Source organism: Puma concolor, chromosome B1 (assembly GCF_028749965.1).
Source record: "Puma concolor isolate L17-30 chromosome B1, mPumCon1.1.hap2, whole genome shotgun sequence".
Lineage (NCBI taxonomy): Eukaryota > Metazoa > Chordata > Mammalia > Carnivora > Felidae > Puma > Puma concolor.
Window position 1 is genome coordinate 58,965,537 of NC_141670.1, and position 15,791 is coordinate 58,981,327.

Here is a 15,791-nt window from a genome sequence, read left to right on the forward strand (position 1 = left end):
ATATGCTATTTTAGGCTGATAACAACTTAACTTCAATAGCATAGAAAAATTTACACTTTTACTTCTTTCCCACTCACATTTTAGGTTATTGATGTTACATTGAACATCTTTTTATATTGTGCATCCATAAAAAATTATTGTCATTATGGTTACTTTTAATACATTTGTTTTTAACATTTAAACTGGAGTTGTAAGTAAATTATGCACCATTACAATATTAGAAAATTTGACTTTGATTATATTTTCACTATATATATATATATATATATATATATATATATATATATATATAAACTCACTATTACCAGTGAGTTTTACAAATTCATACATTTTTTCTATGTTAATTAATTTCTTTTTATTTCCACCTGAAGAACACCCTTTAGCACTTCTTGTAAGATAGGCCTATCTGTGATGAATTTCCTCAGCTTTTGTTTGTTCAGGAAAGCCTTTATTTCTCCTTTTTTTCTGAAGGACAGCTTTGTTGGGTATAGTAAGTTTCTGTCTTTACCAGAGCCCAAAGGCTATTTTTGTGCTTCTCCTGTGAACTCCAAACTGCACTGAAATTAAGTACTGAGATCTCCAATATATGTACTTTATCTGGCATATTTTGGTCACAAGGCAGGGCTGTCCATGCTAACTCAAGGAATTGTTCTGGGGTAGTTGCCATTTAAGGATAGCCATTTTTCAAGTTCCTATGTGTGCGATCTCACAATTATTCCCAAATGAGGCATGAGCTGGCACCAAAGCCCAATTAGTCTGAATAGCAATTGGGATTTACTCTTACTTGTTAATGAGAAAAGGTTAAAGTGTCCATTATGAACTTTGGTAAGAATGCCTTGATACGTTCCCATCCATCATCCCACCCAAGAAACCTAATGTTGATTGTAGAATCTGTGATTTTATCTGGGTTCATGACCGTTGGTTGTTCATCAAAGTTGGAAGTTGATCATTAATAGAGGTTTCATCTCTATCCACTCATCTATCTACTCAAAGCCCATCATCATATCAATATGTCATATTAAATAAGACTTGATGGTAGCCTCTTAGATTGATATTTTTGTAAAAGTTTATATATTGGAAATTTTTCATTTGCCTAGAGAAACAGTAAATAACATGATAAGAAAACTCCACCAGAGTGGTTAAGCCCATGATCTCTGAATCAGACTGTCTGGGTTCAAATTCTAGCTCTGCTACATACATTCATATGAGCTTCTATATCTCAATTTCCCAATTTATAAAATGAAGCTAATAATAGTACCTACCTCACATAGTTCAGCTTTGAACCTTAATTTTTAACCAACTGGATCTCAATATTTCCTCATGTAAAAACAAGTTCCTATCCTAAAAATAAAACTCCCAATTAAAAGGAGAAGAAGCATAGATACATGTTCACAAAAATGCATTTTACAGTTGCCACCTCCAAGAAACATTATTCTGATTCTTACCTTTTGGGTTTTAATCCATTTCTTGTGAAGTTACTTGTGTGAGAGACTCATCTTGTTTACATTGCTTCTTCCTAAGATTGAAGGGCAAAACCTAACTCACTGAATAAGTTGAAGCTTCTATTAATTCCAGTAATCCAATGAAGCTAATTTACAATTTTATAATTTTTCTGACCCCAAACAGCCATACTATCTGAATTTTACTAAAGATGGTGATCACTGGCCATCTCACCCCAACTTTTTATTTTTAACTTGTTTGTAGTATCACAATGCTGCCACCATTTGCCCCACTCTTTTTTACTCCTTAGTAATAATCTAGTCACAAGGGGTGATGAGCATGGAAAAACAAATGTCATTGCCATTGAAAAGTCATGGGTACATGATTCTCTACCAAGTGCTCTGCACCTTCATTCAGTATTTCTCTGCTCAAGTAGTCTTTTATTGGGCCAGTCCCAGTTTTGGCTCCTTTTGTTTTGATTGAGCATTAATTCCGCTATTAAAAATTGCACCCTTTGTGGAATGTCTTTTCCTCCCTTGAGGGCTATGAATATAGACCTGTAATCAAGGTTTGGGACCAAAGCTACTCCAATCAGACTTATCCCAGGTCTTTGCATCTTTATGGAAGTGATATAAGAACAAAAATGTCAAAATTTATTTATTCCAGTGGTGGTTCCTGGACAAGACCATAAATAGTTTTGCCCCTGAAGCCAACCTGTCTCAGACTTATTCTTCAGCATTTCTGCATATACTTTTAAGAAATTTTTTTTGCTTTAAGCTAATATTAATCTCTGCACCTTGAAACAAAAGGATCCCACCTATTAGCATTTGTACCTGCTCATGGCCCCACAGTTAAAAATCAAAATCCCTTTTGATGATGTGGGTTTTTTCCCCTATGGGTTTCCGAAAATGAAAGCAACCACCCCAATTATTCTCTGCTTATAAGAAATTTACTACTTTTCATTAAAAAGGCATTTTACGTGAAAGGCTTATGATAGGCATCTGAAAACGTGCTGGTTATTTTCCATTTGCCTTTCCAGATCCACCCTCCCCTTGCTTCCCTACTCTCTCTGCCTGAGGCCACAGAGGCTCATCTGTTTGCAGTCATCAACAGGCTCCCTTGCACTGTTGTTTCCAGTAGGACTCAGTCAATGGAGAGCCCCCAGAAAAAAAAAAAATCAAGGAAAGAAGAGAGTGAGGTTGGTGTGTTAGTCCTTGGGCTCCCTCCCTGCAGATTGGCCCTGGGCTGGCTGCCTGGCTCCTCTACCCCATGTTGCAGCCCTGCCAGGCAGCCCTTTCCATACAACCCCTTTTCCTCACCTCTGTAGGCTTAGGAGTGGTGTAGCACCACAGTGCTGAATTATCTCAGTGGCTCCTCCACATGAAACTATACCTCTATAAACACAGTAGATATCTCAGTGTTTCATCTACTTCCTGACAGAATCCCACCTATTACAGCAAACTGGCATTGTCTTTCACCCGTAAGAATATCCTCTTTTAGTCATTGCCACATAGTTGTCAATACCCTATGACCAGATTCAAGAAACAAAAAACAGAGGTTTGTGATCTGATGAAGTGATCCAGGCAATTGCCATAGTTTCCTCACTTAGCTCAGTTTTCTAATCTCTGCAGGACTGAAGCCCATGATAGGCACTGGTCACTTTTTATCTAATTCATCCCAAATTTATGATAAAATTCTCTCTTTCTTGCTGCAAGGGATATAAAGATGAAATAGTAAAGTCGGCTCTTATCATGACTTTAGGCGGCAGGGAAAATTTAGCATTGGCTACTGCTATTTGCAAAACTGAGTCATGCTAGATAGGAAGTTGACATTATGAACACAAAAACAGTTTGTGGAACAGTCCATTCCAGTTTTTTATCTACTGATCATATATTTCCCTGACATCTCTTTAGGCCATGAACCTGAGCAATTTCCCCTGTTACAAAAGTTGGGTGGATGTGTCAACTTAGTCATTAGGGCAGCTGCCCAGTTCTCGGGATGTGTCAAGCATCAGAAAAAGGATACACTGGTCATTTGCATTTAGTTGTAGGCATATGGTTTTACTCCCACATATATGCTCTCTCTCCCAGAAGTTCTCAAAAATCAAAATAAGTGGACTTGCAGCCCAAACAGTAAAGATGCAATTTCTTTAGAGACTGAAGCAGACCATGGCTAGGCTTTCTATAGCACAAAGGTTTAATATCTGTCCCATGGTGAGGAATTGCCTTCTATGGTAATAAGATGAATCTTTTCGTAAGGGGTGATGTGGCCCTGCAGCAAAACTGTACCTCTGGGCTCCTCTGCATAGTCTACATCGACCTTTGATTTCTGAGGGCCTCACCTTATGTTATATATATCTGATATATATCCTTTATACTGTTGGCCCTTTTTATACTAAATCAAAATGAGAGACCCCTTGCACTGAGTAAATCATTTGTCTGGTTTTCAAATCTAGACCAGATTTTTTTTGGCCTGGCCTAACTCAGTAACTAAAGTGGACTGAGAATGAAGCCAACAGGTTCTCATATGAAAGAGACTTAGATTCTAATTCCAACTCTGTTATTTACAAGCTGTGTGTTTCAGGTCAAAGAATTTCACTTTACTAAGCCTTAGTTTTCTCATCTATGAGAGTATCTACATCATAAAATAACATGTATTTAAAGCACTGAGCACAGTGCCTTGCATATTACAAGCACACCATAAATATCAGCAATTATTATTACATTATAATGCCCAGCAACAACTGTAAGCCCAAAGATCAGGCCTAAAGGAGTCATTTTCACATTACAGATGCAGTGGATAATAAGAAGTACCTTGAAAAAAATCCTTTTATACTTTTAACCTGTCCCAGAATAAGAATCATAAGATCAATTTTATATAGATTCTACCACAAAATTCCCCAGCAAGGCAACAAAATTCATCTTATGCACTAAAATTGAATATTTGTGCTGATTACATTGGACAAGTCAGATAATGGATTTCATTAAAAAAAAAAAGGGAAAAGCTAGAACCCAAATAAAAAGTCATCAACAGAGGATTTTACTTTACACAATAAAAAATTTAAACCTGTACTATCTGTAAAAGCATGGAAAGCTCGAGTAAAAGGGACTTAAATCTGTTTGTTAGACTTAGTCTCAGATGGGTAATTCATAATGTCACAGTTTGACCACACACTTAAAAAACAAAAACAAAAACAAACAAAAAAACAACTAATGGTGCCAACTGTATTTTCCAAAGATTACCTCAACTGTATTTCCCATCATACATGCTCTTTTATGATGTGGATTTGTGCTCCTCCATCGGGAAGTACTTATTTCTCCACCCTGTTGAATCTAAACGTGTCCTGTGACTGCTCAGATCAAGTGAAATTGGGAGAAGTCACTCTGTGCCAGTTTCATACGTAACCATTAACTGACCTGGCAGATGCTATGCCTACAAAACCTAAGCCATATGGAATGGCCCTCCTTCCATGGCCCCAGTAGTTGCCTACAGTTGGCAACAACTGCCAGCCACATCAGAGAGCTACCCTGGATGTCCAGCACAGTCCCACTTCCAATGACTCCATCCCCAGTCTCTATAGACAACAACCCAAGAGATCAGTAAACCCAGGACTGTGTGAGAAAATCATACACGGCATTCAAAACCACTGCGATGTTGTTGTTGCTGTTGTTGTTTAATGTTTATTTATTTTTGAAAGAGTACAAGGGGGGAGGGGCAGAGAAAGGGGGACAGAGATCTGAAGTGGGCTCTTTGCTGACAACAGAGAGCCCAATGTGGGGCCTGAACCCATGAACCACAAGATCATGACCTGAGCCGAAGTCAGAGGCTCAACTGACTGAGCCAACCAGGTGCCCCCACTGTGTTTTGAGTTTGTATACTAAATAGCAACAAATGACCAGAGCAATTAGCCACATTTGACTTAAATACCTGTTTTTAGCCCTCTATCTGGCTCCACCTTCCTTTCTGATAAGCAATAAACACTTGGGATTCCTTTCCTAGATACTTGGTTCAAATCATAACTATTTATTTAAAAGTCCCAATTATCTGAATATCTTTTAGTCAATAATGCTTTCTACATTAACATATCAGCAACTTGAAAAAATGTGATTTTATTAAAATTTTCCAACATCATTTGATTGAACAAACTAAGAAATCAACAATAGCAGACAAAACAATCTCTAGCTACATCAGTACAAGCAGAAACACAAGTAAATCAAACCAGAAGATTTATGGCAATTTTTTCTACGGCTAGAAATTCTTAAGAACTTTAGAAAAATCTCCGTGTGATAAGGTCTAGTCATAATAACATAAGCAAATATGATATCATTTTCTTAATGTATAATCCCTTAGGAGATATTTGAATAATATACTTCAAAGTAAATACTACTTCACAGAAAGGCAAGTAAATGGTAGAATTTCTTTTTCTGTGAGAAGCAAGGATTCCTTTCAAATTTTCAATTCATGTATTTAAATGCAAATGCAGGTATATAAATACATTCTAAAAGTCTTTTTTTTTAACTATTTGTGTATGCCAGAAATAAAGCCATAGCAATTATGTTATTATGAAGATTAAAAGCAAAAATTCACTTAAGAATGATCAGTTAAAATATCAAATTTAAAATATTATATGAGGTATTTTTTAATTATTTATACGTACATGGAAAAAAATGGGAATTGTAACTTTACACAATGCACATAAGAAAAAAATCAAAACACTGGTTTTCAGAAATAGATTTTAAAACTATATAAGAATTTTGCTAGGGGCACCTGCATGGCTCAGTCAGTTAAGCGACTGACTCTTGATTTTGGTTCAGGTCATGATCTCAGGGTTGTGAGATTGAGCCTCACGTCAGGCTCCATGCTCTGCATGGAGCCTGCTTAAGATTCTCTCCCTCTCTCTATGCTCCTCTCCCCTGCTGGTATGCACTCTCCCTCTCTCTCTAAAAGTAAAAAAAAAAAAAAAAAAAAAAAAAAAAAGGTTAAAATTAATAAAATAAATTAAAAAAAAGAATTTTGCTAGAAACCTTGTTAACGCCATAGTTTTGATTATCATATGGGTTAATTCATGGCTCACCTTCATTGTTTTCATATGGTAACATCATGCTTCTCTCAATATCAGTAAGAAGCTACTAACATTATCCACTGGTATCTAAAAGAGAAGTGCAAATTAGAACTACAAGGAGATAGCCTTTTTCACACATTATATTGGTAAACTTCCATAAGTTTAGCAATGTATCTCACTGGCAGAGATGTGGGGAAAAAGCATGTTCATAACTTTGTTGGTAGAAATACAAACTAGCACCACCTCTGTGGAGGGAAATTTAGGAATGTCTAGCAGACTTACTTAGGCATTTGTCTTTGCACCAACAATTCTATTTCTAGTAATCTATCCCAGACATAAGTTAGCAAAAATATAAAATGATTTAAACATGAGGTTAATTGACATAGTATTTCTTGTATTAGCAAAAGAGTAAAAATAATCCAATTGTCTATCAACAGGAGAACTGGTTGAATAAACTATGAGACATCCATATAACTGAAGCCATGCAGCTGTAAAACAGAATGAATAAAAGCTACATATGTGGACACAGAAGAGTCTTTGTTACATATTTTAGTGTAAAAAAGCAAGATGCAGAAAAGCACATATAGGATAATGCCTTTTTAAAAATTAAGGCCAAAATGTGAATACAAATATAAAATATTTACAAAATTAACATAGAATCATAAACCACTTATAAACAATATAGGGGTGCTTGGGTGGATCAGTCAGTTAAGCATTGGACTCTTACTTTTGGGTCAGGTCATGATCCCAGGATCATGCAATCGAGCCCCACATCAGGCTCCATACTGAGCGTGGAGCCTGCTTAAGATTCTCTCTCTCCCTCTGTCTCTGCACTTCCCCCGACTTGCTCACATACTCTCTCTATATCCCTCTAAAATAAAATAAATAAAATAAAAGAAACAATTTAAACATTAACCTACAAAGAGAAAGAGAAAATAGGGAGGAGGAGATAGAGATAGATGTGAGATTTCTCTGACCATTCCATATTTATAGTTTTGACTTCGAAGTCATATAGAGGCTTTATATGCTTAAAAAAAAAAACTTAAAGAGAATCCCTAAAATTTGAATACAGAAATGACTATACCTAATTAATATCAAGTTAGTGGCCTAATTTTTAATATTTTGATTGTACAACCTCCTAGAATATTCTAAGGGCAAATAAAACTGCAAAGACACCTTAAACTACATTCAATAGCCTTCTTGGAACGATTTTATATCTAATAGGATAAAGCAAATGAGTAATTATGCTAATACTATTAGTATCCAAACTTGTCCATGTAAAAAGATAAGTTACAAGTATAAAATCAAAGAATTTAAGTAAAAGCCAGATAGTAGTAAATTAGACATAGAAATACCAATAGGAATTCACAACTATTTCTAAAATATGTATTTCCAATAACCAAATATCGTTGGTGATTTTTTAAATTCCTGATATGTACCTGTATTATCTAAATTTCCTTCAAAAAGTATATATATTCAATAATAAACCATGAAGAATATTATTTGCTGAAAACAAAATTCCAATTCTGTACTCTGTACTCTGAACAAGCCTGGAAGCAATGACAACAGAGTGGCAACAAGCACAACAAGTTCCCAAATTCTAGTCTCTTAATACTATTTCTCTCAAAGAAATTACCCATTCCAGCTATGGGTAAGGGATATTCAAGATGAGCATAGGCCCTCTATAGTGTCAGAAAGCAACAGATGTTTTCAAAATAGGGCCATGTCAAAAGGTCACAGGAGATATCTGGAAAGACTTCCCACTGGGCAAATAAAGCAAAATGAGAACATCAAGAATGGTGACTACAATTTGATTAAAAGATTATATATGTAAAGATTTTATTGGTTTCCTATTACTGCTGAGTAATGACAAATTACCATAAATTCTGTGACTTAAAACAACACAAATTTATTATCTTACAGGTTAATCCTAAAATCAAGATGTCAGCAATGTTATGTGCCTTCTGGTGGCTGTAAGGGATAATCCATTTCTTTGCCTTTTGCAGCTATGGGAAGCTGCCTGTGTTCTTTGGCTCATTTCCTTCCTCCATCTTTAAAGGCAGGACTGTGGTATCTCCATATTTCTCTGTCTCTGACCCCTGCTTCCACCATCACATCTCCCTCTCTGCCTCTAATACTTCAGCCTCCCTCCTATATGGACCATTGTGACTACACTGTGCTCATCCAGATAACCCAGAATAGTCTTCCCACCTTAAGATTCTTGATTTAGTCACATCGGCAAAATCCCCTTTGCCATATAAGGTTACATTGTCACAGGTTCTGGGGATTAGGACATGGACATCTTTATGGGGCTATTATTCTGTCCACAATAATGATACTCAACACAAAGAGAAGGAGGAAAAACCCTCACTGAGACATCAACTCCTTCCTCTGAAAACTGACAATTAAAGGAAAAGAATAGGAGTGCCTGGGTGATTCAGTCAGTTAAGCGTCCAACTTCGGCTCAGGTCATGACCTCATGGTTCATGGGTTTGAACCCTGCATCGGGCTCTGTGCTGACAGCTCAAAGCCTGGAGCCTGCTTTGGATTCTGTGTCTCCCTCTCTCGCTGCCCCTCCCCTGCTCATGCTCTGTCTCTCTCTGCCTCAAAAATAAAAATAAACATTAAAAAATTACAAAATAAAAAATAAAGGGAAAGAATAAATTATCATTTTTGCAACTATTTCAGAGTAACCAAATATCTCTAGTTGATGAAGTAACTTCTTCATTACAGAATAATTCCATCTAATAAATGGAAAGAAATGATAGAATTAGAAAAATCACCATTTTGCAACCTCTAATGTAATCCTTATTTCAGACAATAGACAAAAATGGATGAAATCATTAGTTGGAAGATTGATAGGAATTTCACAGTGGTGAGAATACAGTTATCACCAGCTGAACCTATTGACTAGAGAGTCACTAAAATCAAGACAATTGGACATCATGTGCCTGATGCAAAGCCATGTGTGGTGTTAATACCAAAGAAATGGAAACCTAAGTGTAATCAAATGTTTAGAACTAATTTCCAGTCAGCAGGAAATATGAAAAAGAACAAATTAAACTACATTATGAATAAGAGATAAATTCAAAATGTGGGGTTTGCTGCAGTACAAACTGACTGACTTTTTTAAACAAGCCAGCAATGTGAAAAAGAAAGAAGAAAAGGAAAGGTGAGATGTTCCATCCAGAAGAGATATAACAGACAATAATCAAGGGCAATGTACAAAATCTGTTTCGATGGTATAAAAAGGCTGTCCTATAACTGGGGGATACAATAATTGGAAAAACTTGAATATAGACTGGGTATTAGATACTATCAAGTAATAATAATTTTGAATGTGTGATAATTAATGGTCACAAGTCTAGCTAAAATAATATCTTGGTCCCTCTTTTTAGAGATGTGTAATAAAGAATGTAAGGGTGAAATGACATTGACTCTGTTTTCAAATACTTTAGCAAAAGAAAATAATAAAGTCAAACTATACAAATCAACCTGGGAAAATTGTCCATGACATATTGTTAAATATAAAAAAAAATACAAGTTACTGGGGGAAGATTGTGGAGTAGGAGAATCCTAGGCTCACCTCATTCCATGGATACCCCTAGATAATACCCACATCAGTGTGGGGGAAAAAAAAACAGAAAATGACCTAATGACTGGCAGAATAGTTTCTCTACAGTTAGTCATAGAGAAGATGCCACATCAAGAATGATAGGAGGGGTAGAGACATGGTCAGGAACCAAACTGACCCAAAAGACTGATCTCAGAAGGGAGGGACACTGATGATATGCAGAAGAAAGAGAAGCAGACCCAACACCAGGTACCCCAGGCATGGGGGACCTGCACTGGGAAGACAAATCCCCATAATATTTGTCTTTGAAAACTAGAAGAACTTAACCTTGCAAGTTTTTTTAAAATCTGTGGGGCTTAACACTAGGAACTTTAAAAATCACCAGGCTCGGCTCTGGTAAAGCCACAAGGCACTAAGAAACTGAGGCTATGTCCTTAAAGAATAGCATAACAAACAACCTCACCAAGATACAGCATAGAAGCAGCAGTTTGAGAGGCACCTGGGGTATACAGGAGGGATATTTATTTAATGGTCTCAGAGCACATGCAGGAGGGGCAGGGGTCTTTGCAGGACTTCTTCAAGAACAAAGGAGTTGGCTGGTGCCATTTCTCTCTCCTCGCTTCCAGCCTAGATACCCAGACACCTGCAGGAACCAGCCCAAACACTTATCACTTAGCTTGCTAATAGCACACCCAACCCCATGTTCTCCCTGGCAGGAATCCATCCAAAGCCAGTGCCATAACCATCTCATTGTGCAAGTAACCCCATCAGTGGCCAGCACCATTCTGAAGGGACTCCTACCCTGGAGAGAGGGGCAGATAACCACAAACACCAGTTTGACTACAGCCCCAGTAATGGGCTGGGGGAAGATATCTGATATGACTGCTGGCTCTGCTCACCAACAAAAACCTCACAGGGGGCAACACAAAAAGACAGCATAGTAGCTCAGGGTCACTGCAACCCCAACAGACAGACTGGGAGTAGACATCTTATCTAACTGCAAGCTCCACCAACCAACTAGAGCCTTTCAGAGGACAACACTGGGAGAGCACCCTGTACTTCAGTGCAATACAGTTCTGGCAAACAATCTGAGAACAGGCATCTGGTCTGACCTGACTCAAGCCCAAAGTGGCCCCAGACTGCCCACTTACCAGCACAGGGACCAAACCCTGTTCACAACAGGCAAAGAAGGTCGTAACAGATGACTGGACTGAAGGCAAAGATGGCTCAACCATAACAGTAGGGTGCATGCAACACTCTTAAAAGACATCCCTGAAGCACCTGGTTCTAGTGCACAGGGGTCACTGCACTGAAGGGCACTAGAGGATCTCTTCTTCATAAGGCTGCTACTTTAGAGATTAGGAGACATAAGTGACTCTTCTAACACACAGAAACAAAAAAAACACAGAGAGTTAGACAAAATGACGAAACAGAGGAATATGTAACAAATGAAAGAACAAGACAAAAATCACAACAAAATTGCTAAACAAAATGCAGATAAGTAGTATGTTAGAAAGAGAATTCAAAATAATGGTCATAAAGATGCTCCCTGGACTTGAGAAAAAAGTGTTGGATGTGAGTGAGACCCTTAACAAAGAAATAGAAAATATTAAAAAGAGCCAATGAGAGATGAAGAAACTAAAATTTGAAATTAAAAATACATCAGATGGAATAAATAGAACACTAGAGGAAGCAGGCGAATGGATCTGAAAGAGTAATGGAAAGCAACCAAATGGAACAGGAAAAAGAAAAAAAAATAGAAAATGAGAATAGCATAAGGGAACTCAGCAACACAAGCAAGCATAATAACATTTGCTTTATAGGGATCCCAGAAGGAGAAGAGAGAGAAAAGGAGGCAGAAAATTTATTTAAAAAGTAATATCTGAAAATTTCCCAAATCTGAGGAAGGAAACAGAAATCCAGCTCTTGAAGGCACAGAGATCCCCCAACATTTCAACCCAACGAAGTCCATATAAAGAGAAATAATTAAAGTGGCAAAAAGTAGTGATAAAAAGAGAATTTTAAAAGCAGAAAAAGAAAAGACAACAGTTATATACAAGGGAAACCCCATAAGGCTATCAGCTGATTTTTCAACAGAAACTTTGCAAGTCAGAAGGAAGTTGCATGATATATTCAAGGTTCTGGAAAAAGAAAATCTACAACTAGGAGTACTCTATCCAGCAGAGCTATCACTCAGAGTAGGAGAGACTGCATATCCCAGATGAACAAAAGTTAAAGGAATTCTAAACCAGACATAGAAGAAATGTTAAAGGGGATTCTTTTTTTTTTTTTTTTTGTTATGTTTACTTTTATTTTTGAGAGACAGAGTGCAAGGAGGGGAGGAGAAGAGAGAGAGGGAGACACAGAATCAGACGCAGGCTCCAAGCTCTGAGCTGTCAGCATGGAGCCCGATGCGGGGCATGAACCCATGAACCATGAGATCATGACCTGACCCGAAGTTGAACGCTCAACCGACTGAGCCACCCAGGCGCCCCAAGGGGATTCTTTGAGTTGAAAGGAAAAACCATAATCAGGACCAAAAAAAATTAAGAAAGGAAAAAAATTCAGAAGTACATATAAACATAACAAAAAAAGTAGGTTAGAGGTGACTGGGTGGCTCCAACTCTTGATTTGGGCTCAGGTCTTGATCTCACACTTCATGAGATTGAGCCCGGCATCAGGCTTGGCACTGACAGCATGGAGCTTGCTTTGGATTCTCTCTACTTCTCTCTCTGCCCCTCCCCCACTCACATGTGCACTCGCTCTCTCTCTTTAAAAATAAATAAATAAACTTAAAAAAAGACTTTCTCTAAAACATAAAAGTAGTAGATAAATCACTTACAAAACCAATACAGAGGTCAAAGTATAAAAGCAGTAAAATCAAGTATACCTATAAAAATCAGTCAAGCGTGTCACAAAATAAAAGGATGTAAAGTATAATGTCATATACCTAAAACATAAGGCGGGGGAGGGGAGTAAAAATTTAGGCCCTTAGAATGAATTCAAACTTAAGCGACCATCAACTTAACACAGACCATCAACTTAACATAAATATGCACAAGATTTAAAAAAAAAATTTTTTTTAACGTTTTATTTATTTTTGAGACAGAGAGAGACAGAGCATGAACAGGAGAGGGGCAGAGAGAGAGGGAGCACAGAATCTGAAACAGGCTCCACGCTCTGAGCTGTCAGCACAGAGCCCGACGTGAGGCTCGAACTCAGGGACGGTGAGATCATGACCTGTGCCGAAGTCAGACGCTTAACCGACCGAGCCACACAGGCGCCCCTATATGCACAAGATTTTATATATAAGCCTAATGGTAACCACAAATCAAAAACCTGTAATAGAGATACCAAAAATAAAGAGAAAAGAATCTAAGCACATCACTAAAGAAAGTCATCAAAACACAAGATAAGAGAGCAAGAGAAGAAATGAACAGTGAACTACAAAAACAACTGTAAAACAAGCAACAAAATGGCAATAAGTACATCCCTATCAATTATTTTGAATGTAAAGGGACTAAATGTCCCAATGAGAAGACATGGGGTGACTAAATGAATAAAAAAAAGTAAGACCCATCTATATGCTAGCTACATGACATTCACTTCAGACCCAAAGACACATGCAGATTGAAAGTGAAGGGATGGAAAAGCACTTATCATGCAAAAGGAAGTGAAAAGAAAGCCAAGGTAATAATACCTACATCAGACAAAATAAACTTTAAAACAAAGACTGTAACAAGAGACAAAGAAGGATACTACATAACCATAAAGGGAACAATCCAACAAAATACAACAACTGTAATTATTTATGTACTCAAGATGGGAGCACCCAAATACGTAAAGCAATGATTAACCAAAGAATAGAAGAAATTAATAATAATACAATACTATTAGGGGACTTTAACACCCCACTTACATCAATGGTAGATCATCCAAACAAAATCAACAAGGAAACAGTGGCTTTGAATGACACGTTAAACCAGATGGATCTACCATATATCCAGAACAGTCCCTCCTAAAACATCAAAATACATATTCTTTTCAAGTGCACATGGAATATTCTCCAGATCACATGTTAGGCTACAAAACACGTCTCAACAAATTCAAAAAGGTTGAATCATAGCAAGCATCTTTTCTGACCAGAATACTATGAAACTAGAATCAACCACAAGAAAAAATCTGGAAAGAGCATAAATACATGGAAGTTAAATAACATGATCCTAAACAATGAATGGTTCAACCAAGAAATAAAAGAGGAAATCAAAAAATACATGGAGAGAAATGAAAATGAAAATGAAAACACAATGATCCAAAATCTCTGGGATGCAGCAAAAGCTGTTTTAAGAGGGTAGATTATAGGAACAATGGCATACCCTAACAAGCAAGAAAAATCTCAAAGAAACAATCTAACCTTACACCTATAGGATCTAGAAAAATAAAAACAAAGCCCAAAACAAGTAGAAAATAGGAAATAATAAAGATTAGAGCAGAAATAAATAAAATACAGACTAAAAAAATAAAATAAAATAAAACAAATCAATGAAACCAGGAGCTGATTCTTTGAAAAGATAACAAAATTGATAAGCCTTTAGCAAGACTCACCAAAAAGAGAGAGGACTCGGGGCGCCTGGGTGGCTCAGTCGGTTAAGCGTCCGACTTCGGCTCAGGTCATGATCTTGCGGTTTGTGAGTTCAAGCCCCGCGTCAGGCTCTGTGCTGATGGCTCAGACCCTGGGGCCTGTTTCAGATTCTGTGTCTCCCTCTCTCTCTGACCCTCCCCCATTCATGCTCTGTCTCTGTCGCAAAAATAAATAAACGTTAAAAAAAAAAAGAAGAGAGGACTCGAATAAATACAATCAGAAATAGAAGTAACAACCAATACCACAGAAAATACAAAGTATTATAAAAGATTACTATGAAAAATTACATGCCAACAAATTGGACAACTTAGAAGAAATGGATAAATTCCTAGAAACATATAACCTCCCAAAATGGATCAGGAAGAACTAGAAAATTTGAACTGACTGATTACCAACAATGGAACTGAATCAGCAATTGAAAACTCCCAACAAACAAAAGTCCAGGAACAGATGGTTTCACAGATGAGTTCTACCAAACATTTAAAGAAGAGTTAATATGTATTCTTCTCAAACTGTTCCAAATAATAGAAGAGGAAAGAAGGTTTCCAAATTCATTCTATGAGGCCAGGATTATCCTGATACGAAAACCAGATAAAGACACTACAAACAAACAAACAAAAAACTGCATGGTGGGGCCCTCAGGTAGCTCAGTTGGTTAAGCATCTGACTTTACCTCAGGTCATGATCTGTGGTTTGTGAGTTTGAGCCCCACGTTGGGCTCTGTGCTGACAGCTCAAAGCCTGGAGCCTGCTTCAGATTCTGTTGTCTCCCTCGCTCTCTGCCCCTCCCCCACTCACACTCTGTCTCTCTCTCTCTCTCTCAAAAATAAACATTTAAAAAATTTTTTTAAAACTGCAGGGCAATATTTCTAATGAACATAGACATAAAAATCTTCAACAAAAAAATTAGGAAATGGAATATAAAAATAAGTTTAAAAAACGATTCACCATAATCAAGTGGAATTTATTCCAGGGATGCAATGGTGGTTCAATATTTGCATATCAATCCAAGTGATACATCACATCAATAAGAGAAAAGATTAAAAACCACACGATCATTTCAATAGATGCAGA

The 15,791-nt window shown here is 37.1% G+C and overlaps 1 long non-coding RNA gene across 1 annotated transcript; it reads right to left on the bottom strand.

Moving 5' to 3' along the window:
* Positions 1-302: 302 nt before the first annotated feature.
* On the bottom strand, positions 303-14,862 carry LOC147581660 (uncharacterized). Its single transcript, XR_015250134.1, has 3 exons — positions 6,515-14,862; positions 1,446-1,516; positions 303-1,341 (listed from the first exon to the last, which is right to left on the bottom strand). It is a non-coding gene; the product is annotated as an uncharacterized LOC147581660 (long non-coding RNA).
* Positions 14,863-15,791: the final 929 nt, after the last annotated feature.